General features: G+C 33.8%; 1 pseudogene; it reads right to left on the bottom strand.

Annotated features, from left to right (window-relative positions):
- Positions 1 to 23249, bottom strand: LOC112638001 (annotated as a pseudogene).
- Positions 23250 to 23769: the final 520 nt, after the last annotated feature.

The following is a 23769-nucleotide window of genomic DNA, read 5'->3' as shown; positions in this document are numbered from 1 at the left end:
TCATCCGGTGTGCATAGCGTCATGCGTAGCTGCATCATCCAGCTCAGTGTACGGCCTAGAGAATAAGAGTTATAAATGAAGAGAATGAATATAAGAATATAACTTTAGAAGAGACAGTATTAAACCAGCCAACGAATGGTAATAAATTAATAAGAGACATGCAACTAATTAATAAAATTAAAAGAGAGAACATGTGCATATAAAAACAATTATTCTCAGGTATTAAAATTATTTTAATCCATTTAACAAAGCCTGTGTAGAAAAGACAATTAACGTACATATAACTGCTTATGGTACATTAAAAATTTATAACGAGAATAAAATAGCATGCAAGAATTATAATGCGCTTAAGACAGAGCGGACGCGCGATTTATCTCCCCTAATGTTTTTCGCGCCAGCCGACTTATCTCCCCTTCGGAATATAAGTCTTATACGAAGGAGACTTCGAAGTGTTTCAAGCGTAAAATAAAATTAATCCAACATATATATATAATCTTTTGTAACACATATACATATGCAAATTTGAAAATTACAATAATACAATTTGAACATAGAACAAAAAATGAAGATACAATAAAATAGAATAATTTCGCATACTCAATAAAGGTTACCCACAGTAAAAGAAATGATTTAAACATTATAAAAAATAATGCATATATATATGTGAATATTCAACGTCATAGCATTATATGCGAATAAATTATTCAAGCTTATAAGAGCGTCGCAAATAAGTTGAAGCGCAACTTATCTCCCCTTCTGTTTGTTATCTCCTCTATTGTCTCGAGGCCAAGTATTAAGACCAAGAAGACTTAAGAATAATAGCCCAAGAGTATAATAGCGTGCATATGATTTATTCTTAATCTCAATATTACTAAGTCTTTAATGCTTATTAATATTGCTAACTAATAATATAAAACATTTTAAAGTTCTTAAACGTATGAACGTACATACACATATATACATATATACATACATATATGCAAAATAAATTTTGAAGTCAAAAGACTCAAGACTATTGAAAGAAGTATTGCATGCAATTATTAAATGAATAAAAGAACAAAGCATATTAAGAAAGTTTTACCAAGTGACTTCATTATCTCCCCTTCGTTTAGTGCAACTGCACTCAGACGCAACTTATCTCCCCTTCATCCGGTCGCCGTATTCTTCGTCCGCTGCAACAGATTAAAATAATATTATAATTTCGAGCGCTCAATATTAATTATTATTTCATTATAAAATATTGTCTTCACGAAAATTATTATTGTTAACAACTGTCAATTTACTAAAGTTTATACCACCACATTTATATATACGAATATTATTTTCTAACATTAACAATGTAATTATAATAATTTAACATGCCAGAATTTATCATTAATAATATTAATTAAATTTTATATTGTTATTTAGCTAATGACAAAACTTCACTTCTAAATAAAACGTCGTACAAGAACCATTCATGTCTCATTCAATAGAGGAAAATTTACTGAATCAAAAGACATATATGAATGCATTATAAGAATTCTGGTTGCTAATAAATTATTATAAAACTTACCTTTATAAAGGAACAATGTATTCGATGCACAATGTATAATAGACGGCTTCGTCGTTCCCCACTCTGTACTGCGCGCCTACTACGTCACAACGCGCTTGAGGAAGAGAGACAGCAATAACGGTCGAGCCGCCTACGCCGCCTTTTCCTACCATCGCCGACGCCTGGAAAGGAGTAGGGATCCGAGAGTACCTTAGGAGCGAGAGCCTCAGTCTCCGCGCAGTTGATCGTAAAATCTGAAAGGAGAAACACCTAGAAGACTTACCAGCAGTACCGCTATAATAAAACTTTGTCACGTTGAGACTTACAACACCGAGAGTGTATAACCAACCAGTCTATTAATAAAGTATTATTAAATAATACTCCGGGTCTTCTGCCGATTCTCTCATCAACCCTAACACCTCCCTAGGAGACTTGCTGAGCGCCTTCGATCCTGGGAAAGAACATCGTCATTACGAGTTGAAGAATCTATCCTCTGGTAAGTACAATTACAAATTATAAATTAATTAACTAACTATATTTCAACTACGCATGTCAACTCAACCTATATACTTACTACTTTACTATTTTTCCTTGAACCTTGACCGTTCATACAGACATTTAGTTTCTTTTCAAGTTGAATATTATTTTAATTTCAACCGGTCTTCAGTATTCAATACTTAGAGCGTAGCGCCGTTCTGGTCAGTCACTTGATGTGCATTGGGTAGCATACTACTCCTCTGCCGCTTTCATAAAGGGATTCTCTTGAAAAATTTCTTTATGGATTCTGAGCCGCTGTGACGGGACGTCTTGCACATCGATACTTGACCTCGAATGAAAGACTGGCTCTTAGAGGATCTGTCGAAACAATAGATTTTATGCACTGACTTATAACTTCGAATTAAATACACATACAATTAATTCATACTCACAAAATATAAGTCAGCCGCTTTGATTCGTGTCATTGATTGACATTGTCTGTATTCCCATATCCTTTCCCTTTGATAATCTTAGACTCAAACTAGAATTTTGAAACAAGAATTAATAAATTAAAGTCGCTATTACTATACAGTGAAACATAGCAATATTATATCATGCTGCTCCGATCTAAGCATGAATATTAAATCTGTCAACCACTTCCTCTCTACGCATTCTCTATTAAAAAATATTTTAACAAGGTAACATACTAACACGTTGTTTCAATTACCCCCTTGACAGGACCCCTCATCTTGAATATACATATACATAAACATACGATTCTATATAAAGGAATAAACTAATCATCGTAAGTAGATTCTTTCCTTTCATAAATCATAGTTTTACATAAAGGAGTTTATTAACAATCGATGGAATTAATTATAGATGGTTAACGCTAGACGAATTGATAGAATCTTGAACCGTGAATTCTCCATCAGAGAAGGTCGCGTTAGACGACGAGCAATTATAAGGAGCAGAATAACGGGAACTCCTGTCGCTCGACGATTATTCATTGATCGTGACGAAATTCCAGTTAACATTTTAATATCTTATAATAACCAAGAAGATATTCCTTTTGAACTCTCGTTTGCCCCTCTAACCATCGAACCAAGCCCTGAGCCTGCCCAAGAAGAAGCTCAAGAGAATAACTCTGACGGAGTTATCATAGAAGAAGAAGACACCGAATCTTTAGACGGACATTCAAGCGATATTTCATTGGAGGAAGCAGAATACCGCTAGCATTGCTCCGAGGCTGGGAACGAAATGCCGAAATAAGGCCTCTGATTGACGTCGGCGTCCAAGTGCCATCCCCGTATTCCCCCCCGGTATCGCCCTTGCCATATTCTCCCCCGAGCTCCCCCTTATGGTCTAATTACTCATCTCCCAGTTACTCCCCGGTACCCCTGGAGGACCTTGAGGACTGCTGGAATGAATTCGAGAGAGATACGTTAAATCGAACACCAGAGCCCCTCTTTTCTGATCCAGAAGAAGACAACGAAGACTTTAATAACAGAATAAATGCTCTCCTGGACCATATCTAAAACGATATAATTTCAATAAAGCATATATACACATGTATCAACTTATAATACACACGTTTATATAAAAATATACATATATATATATTCTTAACATTGTATCACCATGACTGATTGAAAAGAATAAAAGAAATTTGGTCAGGACTAAATAACCTAGAGTATTTTACTGTCGATATAAGACTCTCCTACCCAGAAGGTTACCTTAGACTCTATCTCTCGGCGTCCCAGGATAAAGCCGGCTTAGCAGGTTGCCCTAGAAAATAAATTGAGAGATAAACCTCTAGTCAAGAGAAATAAAAATTTAGTTAGTCTAAATTAATACTCGAGACGTAACACAGAATAACGCACGCCTATGCGACGTACTAACATGAATTAAACGCTTTTTTTCAAGATAGCATCTGATGATACGAAATACTGTACTAAGTAGAAATGAGTGCTTTTAATCCGAATAACGCACCCCTATGCGACGTATTTACGTGATTTAAATACTTTTTTCAAGATAGCATGCGATGATGCGAAGTACTGTACTAAGTAGAAATGAGTGCTTTTAATCGGAATAACGCACGCCTATGCGACGTACTAACATGAATTAAACGCTTTTTTTCAAAATAGTATGCGATGATGCGAACTACAGAACTAAGCAGAAATGAATGCATTTAATCCGAATAATGCACCCCTATACGACGTATTTACGTGAATTAAATGCTTTTTTTCAAGATAGCATGTGATGATGTGAAGTACTGTACTAAGTAGGAATTAATGCTTTTAATCCGGATAACGCACGCCTATACGACGTATTAACGTGAATTAAACGCTTTTTTTTAAGGTAGCATGCGATAATGCGAAGTACTGTACTAAGTAGAAATGAATGCTTTTAATCCGAATAACGGACACCTATGCGACGTACTAACGTGAATTAAACGCTTTTTTTCAAGATAGCATCTCATGATACAAAATACTGTACTAAGTAGAAATGAGTGCTTTTAATCCGAATAACGCACACCTATGCGACGTACTAACGTGAATTAAACGCTTTTTTTCAAGATAGCATCTCATGATACGAAATACTGTACTAAGTAGAAATGAGTGCTTTTAATCCGAATAACGCACCCCTATGCGACGTATTTACGTGAATTAAATGCTTTTTTCAAGATAGCATGCGATGATGCGAACTACTGAACTAAGTAGAAATGAGTGCTTTTAATCGGAATAACGCACGCCTATGCGACGTACTAACATGAATTATACGCTTTTTTTCAAGATAGCATGCGATGATGCGAACTACTGAACTAAGTAGAAATGAGTGCTTTTAATCCGGATAACGCACGCCTATGCGACGTACTAACGTGAATTAAACGCTTTTTTTCAAGATAGTATGCGATGATGCGAACTACAGAACTAAGCAGAAATGAATGCATTTAATCCGAATAATGCACCCCTATGCGACGTATTTACGTGAATTAAATGCTTTTTTCAAGATAGCATGCGATGATGCGAAGTACTGTACTAAAGTAGAAATGAGTGCTTTTAATCCGAATAACGCACACCTATGCGACGTACTAACGTGAATTAAACGCTTTTTTCAAGATAGCATGCGATGATGCGAACTACTGAACTAAGTAGAAATGAGTGCTTTTAATCGGAATAACGCACGTCTATACGACGTACTAACGTGAATTAAATGCTTTTTTCAAGATAGCATGCGATGATACGAACTGCAGAACTAAGCAGAAATGAATGCTATTAATACGAATAACGCACTCCTATACAACTTACAAACTAGAATTAAACGATTTGTTTCAAGATAGCATCTCATGATACAAAATACTGTACTAAGTAGAAATGAGTGCTTTTAATCCGGATAACGCACGCCTATGCGACGTACTAACGTGAATTAAACGCTTTTTTTCAAGATAGCATGCACTGATGCGAACTACTGAAATAAGCAAAAATGAATACTTTTAATAATTCCAAATAACGCACGCCTATACGACGTACAAACGTGAATTAAATGCTTTTTTTCAAGATAGCATGTGATGATGTGAAGTACTGTACTAAGTAGGAATTAATGCTTTTAATCCGGATAACGCACGCCTATACGACGTATTAACGTGAATTAAACGCTTTTTTTTAAGGTAGCATGCGATAATGCGAAGTACTGTACTAAGTAGAAATGAATGCTTTTAATCCGAATAACGGACACCTATGCGACGTACTAACGTGAATTAAACGCTTTTTTTCAAGATAGCATCTCATGATACAAAATACTGTACTAAGTAGAAATGAGTGCTTTTAATCCGAATAACGCACCCCTATGCGACGTATTAACGTGAATTAAATGCTTTTTTCAAGATAGCATGCGATGATGCGAACTACTGAACTAAGTAGAAATGAGTGCTTTTAATCGGAATAACGCACGCCTATGCGACGTACTAACATGAATTAAACGCTTTTTTTCAAGATAGCATCTGATGATACGAAATACTGTACTAAGTAGAAATGAGTGCTTTTAATCCGAATAACGCACCCCTATGCGACGTATTTACGTGAATTAAATGCTTTTTTCAAGATAGCATGCGATGATGCGAAGTACTGTACTAAGTAGAAATGAGTGCTTTTAATCCGAATAACGTGTTACGTCCCGGGGTGTCGCGGAGCTACAGGGTAGTCGGACACGACAGGACTTGATCGCTTTTTTCGGGTCAAGCAAACCTATGCGGTTCTTCCCGGGGATACGCGCGATCTAAATAACTCGGACTTAATCTTCTGATTCTGAGCCGGTGGATTCTTCCTCGGGGAATGCAATGGGAATTATAATGCCGTCTTGGTTAGGGGAAAAACTTGCGGAACGCGAAAGGTAATCAATGTATTGTTGTGAGCATTCCCCGCACTCGTCACTGACTCTGCAACCACTTAATCGACTACCGCAAGAATTACAGGCGACTCCAATACATTCGCCAATCACGAGTTGGTGTTTAATTATATATGAGTATTGTTGGTGTTCTCCCGACGGCAGGGAGTAGTAACAAACAGGGCAAAGTGCGTTTCTGGTTATATCATGGGAAAATCCGCACGCCTTCTGACAATAAGCTAGGGGTAGTTCGAGGGGGGAGAAAGGGGGGGAGTGGATAAAATTCTTTAATCCGTGATGGCACATTAGGGGAAGTATGAATTTAACGCGAAAAGTGCTTAGAAAGTTGTTTTTGCCGAGAAAATCGGATCGGAAAGCGAGTTTTCCAAACTGGGTCATCGAGAAAATTTATCTAGGTCACTGGGCTGTCGGATTAAATCCCGGAACTGGAAGTAGGTCAGTGGAAGTGGGTCAAATATATAGGTCACGCGTTAAATGCCAAAGTGAAATTAGGTCACTAGGTCACTAGGTCAAAATATATAGGTCACGCGTTAAATGCCAAAGTGAAAGTAGGTCACTGGGTCGTCGGATTAAACCCCAGTGAATCAAACTTTTAGAAAACGCGTTTCGGGGCCGAATTAAACCGCGAATCGAATTAATTCGACGACAGGGGAGTCTCTGGTGATTATTTATTAGCGTTAGTATCAATTTTGTTGCTCTGATTCCACGGGATCGCGTTTTATCCGCGGCACGGCGTTGGCGATTTAATTCCGAGGTGTATGAGGCGCGTTGGAATGTGTCTCGGCGCCGAAGGGTCGGGGTGTGGTCGTAAATTTTAGTAGACGAAGGGCTCGACGAACGCGTTCGAACAAGATTTTCTTACCTTCGAGAAGATTCTAGAAGTTTCCTCAGGATCGCTCGGCTTCCTGCTTGCTGCCGTGGTTGATTAAGACACGTGATGCACCTCGTGGGTCTCCAGGGAGGGTGGTGGCAGGCCGGAATGGGGTGACGTCTGTATCGATGGGTGTGAGCTTCTCCGGCCACACAGTATTGCACTTCACTTTCGAATTGTTTGCAATTAATTGTTCGTATTCCGGATCTAAATAATTATCAATGATGCGCGTATAGCGATCCGCTGAGCACTCGTAATGGCGACGTAGTCGGCGTAGTTGGTTCTTTCTCCCGGCACGGCGAGTTTTAGGCATTATGATTTAAATAAATAAAAAACATTCTTGGATTTATTATTGCTTAGCTATTACTCGATGTGCGGTGGTCCTCACTGATCAAGAATATTTCAGCTGTATCTGTGAGCGGTGGTCCTCTCTGACAGATAGAATAAGTCCAAGATTGCGATATCGATTATTGTATTTTAAACAATTGGATGATTCTTGGATTAATCGTAGCTTCGCTATTGTTCAATGTGCGGTGGTCCTCACTGATTGAAAATATCTCAGCTATATCTGTGAGCGGTGGTCCTCTCTGACAGATATCGATGGTCCAAGATCACAATGTTATTTAGAATTTATTACAAATGAATGCGTGCCTGGTGAGAAATCTCAACTAAATGCAAGGTAGGATTCGATAAATAATCACGACGTTGATATATAAAATAAAAGGAATATATTCTAGACACTGGTATATATGAGCTAGTACAAAAATCTTAAGTTAGAGTTCGACTTACAAGGAAAGGGTCGGAAGTGTCCCCCTCCGATTTTAATGAGCTTTGAATATGTTGTAGTCTAGATCAAAATAGGAGACACGTATTTTTTTATAAGTGCTGAGTCGGCCGTTAAGGGGGTGAAACACCTTCTTGAAAAAAATCGATTTTTTCATTTCTTAGCGGATACCGTCGAAGCGATAAGAGATATAAACAAAAGTTTCAAATAAAAGTTTTATGGTCTTTAATGTACTTCAAAATCATGTAATCAGATTTGTCGAAAATGTCATATTTTTCGAAATCCCCCCCCCTCCCTTTTAATGTTTGAAAATTTTTAAATTTGTCTCATAACAAAACTTATAGCTCATTTAACGACAAATTCAATCATATATAATAAAGTTGTATTCCGAAGTCACATTTTTCAGAAATAAATTAAAAATATCCCTATACACTACTATACGCCCGCTTTATCCGCCTTATGACGCTCGTTATTCACAGCGACAGTCATTTTTCTTCGCAAACTCACAGAGGCAACCATAAATTAGCAATAAATAATTTATGAGAATATATTTTTATAAATTATAGAAATTATATTTATAAATATAATTATAAATTATATAATAATTATAATTATAATATATGTCTATATTATGTGACAATAAATATACATATAATTTATATGGAAAAGTAATGTTTTTAATGCATGAAAAATAAAACTAGTCGGACAAGGAAAATTATTGATCAGATGCCGATGTTAATAGATTCAATTCTATGAATAAACAGATGTCGCATTCGCGAAATGAGTTGGTGCAATATATTATTTTATTAACAACTGCGTGCAGTGGAACACATATTACTATTAAAGCGTCTATCGAATATACGCGAGCGCGATAGTAAATATATTTATATATATAAGAAAATAATTAAAAGGATTATAACTTATAAAGCGAGCGAAAAAATGCGTCGCGATAAGAAAGTCAGCTGCCCGAAGTGCTGATACAGCCAGTATCACACGGCCAAGTCATCAAACAGAGGAAGAAATCACTCTCGAAATAGCGCTGAATTGCAATAAAATGCGAGGAAGTCTTCGGACTTCCTTCGCTTGCATTTTGATCACGCCACTTTAGAAATAACCAATGATTTTATTTGGTCATGCCACCGCGCGATCCTCCTCCGATAATCGTTCAGAACCGGAGGCGTTAAAAGCCACCGCCTAGAAGCGGCGGACAGTCACAAATCAGTTATCAAATAATTAACAAGTGCTCGAGTTAATTAACAAGACTAGCCGTTATCCTGAAAAAACAATTGTGCCCCACGCACACAACAATACAGTATGTATGTACTTTTTCGATTTTTAAAACTTTTATAGTTTTTTGCTTTTACTTACACTTCATTCAAAATTGCGGTTTATCTGTTTTGTTTTAATGTATTTAAATTATAATTAATATTTTATTACTTTATTTAAGTTATGTGATAAAACTGTTCTATTTTTCATGAAACTCGGAAAACGTAATAAATTATTAATACGCATTAAATAATAAAATATTTTTGTTGCTAATAAGTATTTTTTTGCTAATATTTATAAAACAAATATACATAATGTTAATAATTTTTTTAGATAATGTTTAATCCAAGAAATGTAGCAGTACTGCTATACACTGCACTGTATATGACTGGGGAATTCCCAGAAAGTCCTGTTACAACAGATGAAAATGAAACAAAAGACATGATGGAAAATATGCTTCGATCAATGTATGAAGAAGCGTTTGAAGTTTATGAAGAATCATCATTAGATTTTCAAAACGAATTTGATATACCTGAAGTAGAACCTGTAATTGATGAAGAAAGAGAAGAAGACACATATTTTGTAAAAGAAATTGAATGTGTTGCGGATTCTGTACCAATAGAATATAAAAGAAATGCAGTAGAGTTACGGAGAAGTGGAACAAAAAAGTCAAGAACTCTTGCATCTATAAGAAATAGATTTCGGAAAGTCACGTCATTACGTCAATTAAGAAGATGGGAGCAGCAAGTAAATCAAGGTGGCAACAGATTTGATAAACTGAAAGAAATTTCAACATATACGTTAAATAAATTCCATGAAGGTATTGAAAAGGGAATAATTATTCATGACATTGATATTGCTCGATGGGCTCTTCGCGCACAGAAGGAAGTAAATCTACTTGGGTTTACAGCATCATTATCATGGGTAAAAAGGTTTAAGCTTGCACATAATATCGTATCTAGAAAAATTACAAAATTTATAACAAAAAAAAATTTAGCGTCAGACAAGATTTAGAAGCACGAAGCAAGTCATTTATCGAAAATGTTAAATCTTCTATTATACAATATGGAATTGAAAATGTATATAATTCGGACCAAAGTGGATTTCAATTAGAATTTCATTCCGGTCGTTCACTATCACCTATTGGTATTAAAAAAGTAGAGCGCATAGTACAATCCATATCAGCAACTACACATAGTTATACTATACAACCTATTGTTTCAGCTGATGGTAGATTATTATCGCCTCTGTTTATTGTTTTAAAAGAACCTACTGGAACATTTGGTCCAATAGTAAAAGAAACAATGTTTAAAGATAATAATATCTTTGTCATGGCATCAAAATCTGGAAAATTAACATCGCATCATTTTGAGATCTGGATAAAAGAAGTGTTTTTTCCAAATGTTGGACCAAAATCAGTGTTATTATTAGATTCTTGGACTGGTCATTGTCCTGATATAATTCAAAGAAACAAACCAGATTTTATAGACAATATTAATTTGTTAACTATACCAGCTGGAGCAACGGGAAAAATACAACCTTTAGATGTATTCGGTTTTCGTTTATGGAAAAATTTTGTTAGACATTTTTCAGATACCATCATGCTTTTAGATCTTGACGTCAAGCTTCATTCAAGAAACAATATTTTAAAATTACAATCATTAACACATAATCAATTTTCATCACCAAGGTTTAAAAATTTATTCAAATATGCATGGTATAAAAGTGGTTATTTAGAAAAGAAACCAGAAGAATTTGATACACCAGTAGATTTTTGTTTCAAAACTAATTTAAAACCAACATGTGATATTTGCGGTGAAATTGCTGTAATTTCTTGCGCATGGTGTAAAAAATCCCTTTGTATAAATCATTTCTTTCATGATCATCATCTTTGTAACCGATATCAACCATGAATATTTGTTATTCTTGTATGCAATAATTATGTACGGTATTTTATGTAATATTTCCATATACATATATATAATGACTTCGGAATACAACTTTATTATATATGATTGAATTTGTCGTTAAATGAGCTATAAGTTTTGTTATGAGACAAATTTAAAAATTTTCAAACATTAAAAGGGAGGGAGGGGGATTTCGAAAAATATGACATTTTCGACAAATCTGATTACATGATTTTGAAGTACATTAAAGACCATAAAACTTTTATTTGAAACTTTTGTTTATATCTCTTATCGCTTCGACGGTATCCGCTGAGAAATGAAAAAATCGATTTTTTTCAAGAAGGTGTTTCACCCCCTTAACGGCCGACTCAGCACTTATAAAAAAATACGTGTCTCCTATTTTGATCTAGACTACAACATATTCAAAGCTCATTAAAATCGGAGGGGGACACTTCCGACCCTTTCCTTGTTAGAATTTAGAGTTAGATTTAGAAGTTGGAGTTAGTATTAGAGCTCTGCTTGGGAGCTAGATCTTTTCGGTTCGAAGTCACGATGTCGACTGACTGAGACTGGGCCCGCTCTGAGGTCCCTCGATTTCGGCGGCTCGGCCGCTGCGGCGGTCGAGAGTGGGGAGCTCCGAGAGAGAGGGGCCCGGGATGAGCGCCATCTCTCGGCGTTCGGCGGAAGCTTATACTACTGCGGCGCCGCGCTCGGCCGCAGGATGAGGTTCGGTGTCATGGCGCGCCTAGGCGCGTGATTCAAACGCGCTAGAATGGACTTAGTCGTTTTTGCAGTGAGATTCGCGGAAAATTTAGGCGCGGGATATGACAGTCGTGTTCACGGTTCTCAGGGACGTCGGAGGGGTCTAAAGACAGGGGGCGAATGACAGTTCCTCGTGTTCGTTGTGTGCAGCTTCAATGTCCGCCGGGATGTCGTCTACATCCACAAAGAGCTGGCGCGGAATAGTCGTCCCGATCCTAATAAGCCGCTGGCTTTGTTCGCGACGGCGTACCCGTCCTTCGCGAAGTGACAAGGCTCGATTTGTAATCTGATCAACTCTACGCGGGTTGACCATCTATTGAGGGAGTCTTTTTAGTATTGATTTATGTGTTAACAATGATATGTTAATAATGGATATGTTACTTACGGTGATTTAATAAATTTTGAATAATGAAGTATAAGGATATATTCAAAACGTAAAGTGGTCAATAAGGCATAGAGAGCTGACGATTATTAAAGATTGTTAAATATATATGTGTATTAGTGAATCATAATTACAAGATTGATATATAATTTTGATACAGACAATTATAAAAATTTTTGATGACATGTGCGGACGTTTCGACTTATTTTTAAGTCCTCTTCAGCGCAGGTTTTTTGAAAAAAAGAAAATATAAAAAAGGAATGATAACCGAGATGAAGTGTTAGAAAATTCGCATATCTAGAAGTCATAAGGCTTTTACGTAGAGAGATGCAAGCTGGAAGTGATCTTAAGGTGATGAGACTCCAATCACATCTGTTGTGCCTATCATATTGTAAATGGCTTATAGACCTTAAAGTGGATGGCTCCAAACTAGGTGATGCTCATCATCAAACTCAAACGGTCGGCAGACATATCCTTGTGAAACAAATCTACTCTTATTTAGGTTAATTGGCCCAAATTTGAGCGTGCTCCCAAGGAAATCTGTAAGACCGCAAAAAAATTAATGACTTGTCTCCTCGAATTGCAAGTATAGATCAAAAATGTATAGATAATTTAACAATGTATAAATAACTAATTAGTATAAAATAGTGATTAAATGAAAGTGGATGGTGAAAATTAATGATAATAAAATGTAGATAGTGAAAGTAACAAGTCAATAATGATGGTCAACTATCTCATAAAACTATGGGAAAATGGTCAAGTAACAATCCAATTCCTGACAGTTTAGTAATTAGATCAATTAAACTCAATCATGAACAAAAAACAAAAAACGGTCACAAACTTGTGAGGAATTGAATCATTTCACGAATATAAAGTTATCAAATGAAAGTATTGTGATGAATGCACTTACATTGCCGCGATGAACATAATTGAACAAACATGTATCCTAAGAGTCACCATGAGAAAATTATGTTAACGATCCTAAATAATACTTTTAACCATAACTTTCTCTTACAAAGGCCAGATTACAAATGACAAATCTAACGAACTGTTAGTCGTTTAAAATTCTGTGTATGACCTCAGACATTGGGAAGTTTGTTTATTATATCATTGTAAATATCTGGAAAACACTCTGTATCCGTCTGTAAATTTAAGCCGTTATGCTGTCGTTTAATGCATATCATTTCTGAAATTAATCTTTTGTTATAAAAAGATTCTTTGTTTAATATTTTCACGTCATCCCATTTAAATTCGTGATCGAAATTCAACCTGTGCTCGGTAATAACCGACTTATTAGTTGTACATCTATTTATGTGTTTCTTATGTTCGTTAATCCTTGTACCTAGCTTCCTACTTGTCTGTCCGACATAAGTTGCGTCACAATTATCGCATTCGATTTTGTATACGACATTTTTGTTAGAATCTTTCGGGATAACGTCCTTATGAGATCTAATGATTGCATTAAGTTTGTTTAGGCTATAGTATGATAGCGTGGTATTCGTGTCTTTCAAGTTGTATCTTAAATTATCCGTTAATGACGGTAGGAAAGGAACCGTGAAATATGATGGTGTTTCATTTTCTATTGCAAATTTAGACGTAGATTTTCGTGTCGAAGAGTGGAGTCTGTGGTTAATCGTGTCAAAAATAAGTTTGAGAGGATAACCATTTTTGAGTAGGATCTCAATAATGAGCTTAATATTCTTTTGGAGAAAAATCGGATGTGCCAAAATAAAAGCTCTCTCCACTAGGCTAATTATTGTGCCTCTTTTTTGGCAACCAGGATGCTGTGAAAGGAAATTCAGATATCTGCTGGAAAATGTTGGTTTATGGTACCAATCAAAAAATAGTTTGTTGTTATTCGATATGATCATAGTTTCTAGAAAGCTCAGAGACTTGTTACCTTCAACTTCCAATGTGAATTGTAATCTCGAGTTAAATGAGTTAAAAATTGTTAGTGTATGGTCAGTGAGGTTGGAAGGACAAGCAGTGATTATGTCGTCAACATACCTGAAGAAAAAAGGTGGTGTGAAATTAATACTATTTAAAGCTCTAGTTTCAATATCTTGTAAGACAATATCTGCTATAATTGGTGAAAGGGGTGATCCCATTGGAGTGCCGTACATTTGTTGATAAAAAGTATTATTGAATGTAAAAAAGGTAGAATTTAACACCATTTTCACTCCTAACATAAACTCTGATTTCGGAAGTTCAATGTTATCTTTAATGTAATCCCACCTGTTTGAAACGCTATCAATCGCGAGGTCTATGGGAATATTGGTGAAAAGCGATATGACGTCTAGGGAGACAAGCTTGTAGTTATTCTCTAAATGTACATCTTTCAATTTTCTTATTAACTCAAAACTGTTTTCTATATGGCTGTGTACTGTAGGAAAACTTTTAATCATGTTTTCATGTAGAAATGCTGCCAGTTGATAAAGAGGACTATCGATAGACGAGACAATTATTCTAAACGGACAATTAGGTTTATGTACTTTTGGTAAGCCATAGGCTCGTGGAAGAGAGCCTTCGCTGTATGATAATGAGCGGTATATCTTAGGTGTGATGTAACCATTATTTTTCCATCTAGTAAGTAACGTCCGTAAGTTCGAAATAAGTTTATTAATAGGGTTTTTTTCCATAACCATATAAGTCTCTTTATCTTGGAGCAACTCTTCAATTTTGTGGATGTAATTATCCTTATCAAGTGCAACTGTGATGTTGCCTTTGTCAGCTCTGGTAATAATGAGATTCTGGTTGTCATTAAGAAAATTTCTCGTGACCTTGTTGAGATGTAAGAGCCATTTATGAGTCTTGGTGAGTGGATATTGGTACGAAGGTATAGAGTTAATCACCCTAGTGGACTTATTCCTGACCGCATTGCGTTTATCATGTGAAAGTTTTACAAGGTTATTTTCAAAATTGATTATGAATTCTGTTGTTAATTTGGTCTTATTTGTTACCGGTAAGCTGAAGTTTTCACCCAATTGTAGGAAGCTTTTGATATTATCAGGAATTTGTGTTGACGACAAATTAATGAACCACTTGTCGTTAATGTTAGAAACGTCGTATTTAAAATTGGAAAACGAAGACAGATGAATGTCAATGACAATTTTGTTGTGATTATCATTAACAATCTCATGTGTATTAAGTGATTTGATGTAATGGATCGGTTTAATGTCCGACACCTTCGTATAAGGATATATGTTTCAGAGTGAATGTCCTGTTAAGAAAATGAAATAATAAATCTAATATTCCGATGACTAAAAATAAGAGAACATAGACGAGTTGAAGAATAGAATCTGTAAGATATTGAAGATAGTCAGGGTTTAGAATAATAAAGGATAAAATATTTTATAAGATGAAATAATATAATATTCGGGAGAAAAATATGAGTCAAATGAGATTACACCAATAATATAAAATAAAATGAAAGAAAATAGTAATCTGAATTAACGGTTAAGTAAAATTTTAATGCAGTGAATTGTTCATAACATTCGTAATATTTGGAATAAATGTGTATGTTCCGTATTAAAATTGTTAAAATATGTATATAAATATATTAAATGATGATTGTGAATTGTTAATTTTATTTTAAAATTTTCAGATTCATTTAGAAGTATCTAGACGGGAGAGGATTCATGGATACAGACTATGCCACTTAATGACATAAGAATAAAAGCGGCTTATGTTAGGTAAGTATGAAATTTATATAATATTTTAATAATTAATATTTATATATTTTAATAATTAAATTATATATTTTAATAATTAAATTATAAGCCAGTGCATAAAATTTATTATTTCGACAGATCCTCTAAGAGCCAGTCTCTCATTCGAGGTCGAGTATCGATGTACAAAGACGTCACAGCGGCTCAGAATCCAAAAAGAAATTCTTCAAGAGAATCTCTTTATGAAAGCGGCAGAGGAGTAGTAAGCTACCCAATGTACATCGAGTGACTGACCAGAACGACGCTACGCTCTAAGTGCTAGGCACTGAGGACCGGTGGAAATTGAATATATTTAATTCGAGAGAAAACTAAATGTCTGTATAAAGAAGGTAAGTGTGAAGAATGGTTGATAGGGTAATAATTAGAATTTGAATTATCATGCAGAGTTAAAGTTAGAATTGGTAAAGAATTAATATAAGATAAATTTATTTATATTACTTACCGATTGGTGGAATTCGAAATTGAAGAAAGGCACCGCTGCTCCTTCTCTGGATTACTCAATCTTAGTGAAAATCTGAAGAAGTGGCAAGGCAGTGCAGGAGATGGTAGAAGATTCAAACGTCGTGAATAAAACATTTTATTTCAATATTAATATACAATCTGTATATCGAGACTAAGATTTATATGCTCGGTTAAGATGCTTGTTGCTAATAAACTGGCGGAAATGTGCGAAAAAGTGCGAAACAAGTGCTAATGAAGTGCAAGCGCTGGTGCTGCAGTTTGCCCCTTTTTATATCGTCGGTTCCCACTTCTGTTCCAGGCATAGGCGATGGTAGGCGGCGTCGGCGGCTCGAAAGTTAGTTCTGTCTCTCTTCCTCAAGCGTGTTGTGATGTAGTGGGGACAGCAAAGGTTTTCATACATATTATTATAATGGTAAGTCTTTTTATAATAATGTATTAGCATCCAGAATTTTGCAATATGCATATTTATATGTTTCGATTTAATGAATTTTCCTCTATCATTTAAGACATAAATGATCTTTGTAGAATGTTTCGTTTAAAAGTAATAATATTATTAATAACATCGTTAAATTCCGGTGCTTCAAATCATTGTAATTACATAGTTATTAACAAAAATATTGTGTGTAGTATAATTTTGTAAAAGATCGGTTGCGTAACATAATTATAAGTTGTTGACAATAATACTTAATTATAAAATCATAATCTTATAATAAAGAATAATAATTAACGCTAGAAGTTCGAAATTATAATATTATTTTAATTTGTTACAGCGGACAAAGAATAGAATTGCGGCGACCGGATGAAGGGGAGATAATAAAACAATAGGGAAGATAGCAGAGTTACTTGGTAAATACTATTCTTATATTTTATAATTTTTGCATTCAATAATTGCATGCAATAATTTTATTTTCAATAATTTTATTCCTTTGGTAAAGATATATATATATATATATATATATATATATATATATGTGTGTGTGTGTTTTTGGTACATTTGAAGGACATTTTTTGTCACGTAAGGTATATTTCGAGGACATTTGCTACTTTTGAGGACCAAGCTCATAATTTTTTTTCCATATGGTATATTTTGAAGGCTGTCCTTAAAATAACAGATTTTATGATTGGTAACATTCGAAGACATAAAATCTGTGGAATGAATGTTTCCATAATGGACCAAATGTATATGAATATAGTTCTGTATTTCGTACATTTTAGGGACACAAGAGAATTTCATTTATTAGCCATGTTTTCATGTATTCTAGTTTTATACTCATTTTTTCTTGCTGATAAAACAAAAAAATGAATGCTACATTAAATCATAATATAATTTCTATATTAATTTATTAGTATGTATTTTCAAAACATATATAATATGTTTTTTTCAGTATGTATTTCTTATTATCATTTTTATAAAAAGAAGGAAAATAAATTACATTAAAATAATAAAAATAGTAAATATATAAATTGAAGGAAAACACTAAGAGTTTAGTATATTATGTATAAAACGTTTTAGTTTGTTAGTTTATGTTCTGAAAATATATCAATCATGAATTTTTTCGATTTTCTACTCATTTTCGATACTCTCAAATTACAAATTAAAATAGTAATTATTAAATTACTAAAAAAATTTATCAGAAATAATCAATCAGTGGAGATTGCAGAAAACTTGTTATATTTTAAACATTTTAATGTATTAGTATATCATCAAGAGATAAATACAAAAGGTGTATATAAGGAGAAGAAAAAGAAAAAGAAAAGGTGTATATAAGGAAAAGAAATATATATACATACATAGAGATATCGTAAAATAAATCTTGTTTTGTAATTGACTAGTATGTCCTCAAAATTTATCAATTATAAATTTTTGTAATATATTCTTTTAAACTTATTTATTTCCATTGATGTATATGAATTTTAGTTGAATATTGCGAGCATGATATAATGCTTACATAAAAAGTCAATTTCTATTTAACAAAAAAAAAATTGTCTTTTTTTTTTTAATTAAACTTTTCAGGATATATGCATATGATTATTGCAATGTATATGATTGTTCATATTTTCAATTCGATTTTTTATAATAGATATATTACAATTCATTTAATATCATTTTTCTTTTAATATTGAAAATAAACAAGAAATATGTCTATTTTATAGTAAAAATTTTTATTCAGTTGGCGCAACTTTTTAATATTATTTGTATGAAATTAAAACAATTATTTTGTACAATTTTTTTTAGTTAAATTATTTTAAGTTTTTATTTTCAATTAGCGTAATTTTTGGATATCATTATTTTTCTAGGATATAATGTAGAAAATTAAATCAGCTATTTTGTATAACTTTTTTTGGTTAAAGTATTTTTATAAGCTTTTATTTTCACTTAGCGCAACTTTTTTGATATCATTATTTTTGTAGGATATACAATACAGTAGTTTTTTACAGTTAATAATACACCATTTTACAAATACATATACTGTTTTTTACGGGGACTTAGCACCTTTTTTTACCTTTTTTTTAAAAGGGTAATTTTTTAGGGATTTCTTTTACCTGATTGGTCAATCTAATGAGATTGACCAATCACCAGAGCGCTTCTTGGACCGCAGCCATATTATCGAACAGACCTTATAACGATACGACGAAAAAGCTAATGAGATTAGGTTAAGGGCCGTAGCACTTAGCATATCGTAATGGTCTTAAAAGTCTTAAGCTTATCGCACACAAAATTGCATAGCTTGCATGTGCATAGCATGAGACGATATGGACCAATGAGCATCGAGTATTATGTTATGTAAGTCAATATGGCGACTTAATACTCGATGCTCATTGGTCCATATGATCTTATGCTATGCACATGCAGCTATGCAATTTCGTGTGCGATAGCCCTAAGGGCCTATCCGGACAAACTTGCATAGGTGCATATGCATAACATAAGACCATATGGACCAATGAGCATTGAGTATTAAATCGCTATATTGACTTACATAACATAATACTCAATGCTCATTGGTCCATATGGTCTTATGTTATGCATATGCACCTATGCAAGTTTGTCTGGATAGGCCCTTAGACTTAAGGTGAAAGCACATAAAATTGCATAGACGCATAACCATAAGCATAAAGAAATTGATTGGTCCACAAATATATGCATAAGAAAATGAACCAATCAATTTTCTTACGCTTATGGTTATGTGTTCCTGCAATTTTATGTGCTTCCACCTTAAGAAGTACTTTTAATTTAACAGACCACCACCATTATAGATACGACTAATTTCACTAGCCATTATAAAATACGCAAGGAAGTGTACAAAACATTAGTAATAATTAAAGATAGTGCAAAAGTCTCACAACTTCTAGAAGTATTGTATAAAGCATAGGTGATGCAGCAATTTATGTCTTCTATTGTAGGAAGTTTTGTAATTTTTTGTCTTCTACATTGAGTTCGCGAGATTCGATTACAATCTTATTAACACTTACTCCATAATCAGCAATGAACAGTTTTTAAGTATTAATACCCAACAATTTAATTGATGAATGCAATGATAAGTATTAAAATAATATAAATATAAAAATCATAAAGAATATGTACAAAATATATATAAATAGAATAGTATATGCAGGGTATATATAATGTATATAATGTATATAAGGTTCTTTTTACAGCTACTAATAGAACAACTATATATAATTATTTATAAATTTGTAAAAGAAATGTGTATTAATATCAATAAGATAGAGAATATGGTAAAGGTACAATTCAATGCATTTTGCATGTATTGTACTATTTTTTTGTTTATTTGCTTCAGATACCATGTACTTTTATTGTTAGATTAATACGACTTTTTTTCATTGTAAGGAGAAAGAATCCTTAATTCTATATATACATATTAGTTTCATTATTTTATTAAAATATGAAATCAATTTGCAACATATACTTTATCATATATTCTTTTAAATAAACGTGACATGTAATTCTAATATGAAAGGAGAACAAAACCTTTAGGTATTTTTACTTTGCATCATTAAATAATATTACATACGATTATAATATAAAAATAAACATAAAAATAGTACATCTTATACATTTTCTCCTTATTATGTAGCTAAAAAAACTTATTATTACGTACCTGAAAAATATAATTAATGAAAGAAAACGAATACTTAAGTCTGTAACGTCGCTATTTCGCGCGGATCGCAGAACGGATAGCCGTCGGTTCCAGGAGGAAGAAATGCTCTGAATGTATTTGTAAATGTATTTTATTTTAACGTGTGGTGTATACAAGTGTGTGTGTGTGTGTGTGTGTGTGTGTGTGAGTGGGTGGGTGGGTGGGTGGGTGGGTGGGTGTATATATGTATAAATTGTTCGGTACGGATGCTTGTGTGTGCGTGCGCGGATGCGTAGATTTCGCGCGGCGTGAGGAAGATCGCGCGCGCGGCCGACAATCGATATATCGATTGTCCCGGATGTGTGATCCTCGTTTTCGCACGTTGCTTGGAGTCTTATTTCAGCGGAGTCGTGAGTTGTAATTGCGCTGGTTCGGCGGTTATGATCGGATAGTCCGCGGATTTAATTCTCATACGGAAAATCGCTGTTTTTACGATGCACCGATTTAAAGGGCGCGTTTCTTCGGCGCGCAGCGGCGAGGTTTTTGTCGCGCTTCTTTTGCCGGTTCTTGTGGCGGTTCCCGTATTCCAAGCGTTCGGCTTTAATTCGGGATTTTAATTTATTAATTTCGCTTCCCTGGATGGATTTTGGGTTTTCGGAAGGCGTCGCGACGCTAGCGAGCGTCGGAGGCGGCTCAGGTTCCACCTCGTGACGTGATACGACGTCTTAATTAGGATATTTGGAAGAGAGCGATATTGAGCGCCGATATCGATCGGCTGAGGCAGCGTTCACACTACCTTCGGCTCGTATTAGTCGCTAGGAGTTTCTCTTATGCTTTAAGCTTGCCTTCTGACTAGCTTTCGCTCGAGAGGATCGGAAGGATCTGAACTTAAGTGTCACCGGGAGCCCTTTTTATACCGCTAATTATGGCACGCGCCGGCGTATTTGTTATTCCCTCCCACCGGCCGGCGGAAAAAATAACGGTATAATTGCGCGGGGGTTCTCATTCGTCGGCTCCCGGTGACGGTGCTCGGGATTGCGTGTGCGGTTCTCCGGCAGTTGTCAAGTCTGCCTACGGTGGTCGTCGGGCGGCAGCTTCCGGCTGATGTTCTGCCGGGAAACGATGCATTCCGGGGTGCATCGTTACAAGTCGTATATAAAATTCTTTTATAAAATAAATGTTCACAAGTTTGTGTCTATATTATGTATCTATATTAATATATCTATATCACAGTACTTTCTTTTATTCATGTATTTAACATAAAATAAAAATAAAAATATTTTCTGTTATAAAAGTTCAGTCTGTAATCTCATGCAATGTTTAAACTTAAAACAACGAACATAAAAATTGTAATTGTTGCACAATAATTATCACATTATAAAAATCAAATATATCTAATTACTTTTTTAATTAAAATTTAAATGAAAATTTCAATATTCATTTCGTGCAATATTTAAACAAAATAGCAAATATAAAAATTATATAATTATAAAACTATATAATTATCACATTATGGAAAATCAAGCAAATATTATTAAAGTTTTCATATTCATTTTGTGCAACATTTTAACAAAACAACAAACCTAAAATTTATAATTATCACATTTATAATTATCACAATTAATAAAGTTCAAATTATAAAGTTTCAATGTTGCACATTAAATTATTTTTTCAAATATAAAAAAATATTAATAGTTTTTGTAATAAATGACTTTAAAAATTTAATTTTTTCTTTTGTGTATGTAGCCATATTCTCATTTGTGGAACTGATCGTTTAGCCAGACATGGAGTATTAGATATAAGATTCTGCATTTCTTTTCCAGTTATTAATGTATTAGTCTGTAATTGTTTTTTAAATGCTTCTAATACAACATTTTTCTCTTCTTGTGTCCACTGTGTTCGTTTAACAGGCGTTGCAAATGCATCTGCATATAAAGAAAATTAGGAGCATTTTCACAGATACATAAATAAATCTTTTTTATTTTGTGATTATTTAATATTATAAATAACGTTATTAACTTATTGATCGAATGTACACTGTAAATTAGATCCTTACCTCCTGATCTACGTTTTTTTTGTACCGCTTTCACTTCATTTTTTGTACGTTTTTTATACATTGGACTTGAAAATGAGCCTACATTAGAAACATAGAAACATAGAAACATGTTAAAATGATAAAGAAGTAATCTATATATTTAGAAAATAAATTTTTTACTCACTATCACTTGATTGTTGTAAATAACTAATTTTGTTAAATATTTCATTATTCTCTGTAATTTCTGTGTTTATATTACTTTCATCCTCATCGCTGTCGCTTTCATCAATTAAATTGTTTGCTTTATCCCTCACGCCTTGTGCAGCTTCTAGCAGTTGTGAGACTTCTGTAATATCTTTAACTATTACTGGTTTTCTGTATTTTTTCATGGTGACCCATAAAATTGGCCAAATCTGTAATCTGATGATCTGTTAAATTAAGAGTAATTCCCATAGTGGCTATATGTTTTCTGAGTGTAGTGTCACGTAATGTTTCAGGAAATTCAGTTCCACTCTCTTTAGCAAAACGCAACATGGCTCGATATGCATTTAAATGTTTATCAATAACTTTGTCATGTTCTGGAATAAGTAAGGATTTTTCACGTGCACTTTGGCTTTATTTCTTAATTGTAAAAACATTTGTGCACATTCTAAATTAAGTTCATCTAATATTATAGGAACAGTTCTTCCTAACTTTCCGCGTATACAAAATCGTACATATTTTTGTGCCTGTTCTATTTTTTCCTTAGATAAGCCACTGAATGTATTAATATTTTCATTAATTCTATCGTAGCTTTTGAAATCAGAAATTAATATCCGTTCAGTTTCTCCTGGCCGACGACGGTTAAATAATTGTATTGATGTTAAAGTAGCTTCACCAAGAGAAATCCAATAAGATAATAAAAATTTGTTTTTTAAATTATTGTATGATTTCTTTTGAATTTTTAATAAATGATTCCGCAATTTTTTTATATCCTCCATTGTAGGAAGTTTAGTAATTTTTTGTCTTTTAAATTGAGTTTGAGATTCGACTACAGTTTTGTTAACGCTTGCTC

The sequence above is a fragment of the Camponotus floridanus genome, unplaced genomic scaffold (assembly GCF_003227725.1).
Source record: "Camponotus floridanus strain SB8 unplaced genomic scaffold, Cflo_v7.5 scaffold235, whole genome shotgun sequence".
NCBI lineage: Eukaryota > Metazoa > Arthropoda > Insecta > Hymenoptera > Formicidae > Camponotus > Camponotus floridanus.
The sequence above is the reverse complement of the archived record's forward strand: the minus strand, read 5'-3'. Positions and strand labels throughout refer to the sequence as shown.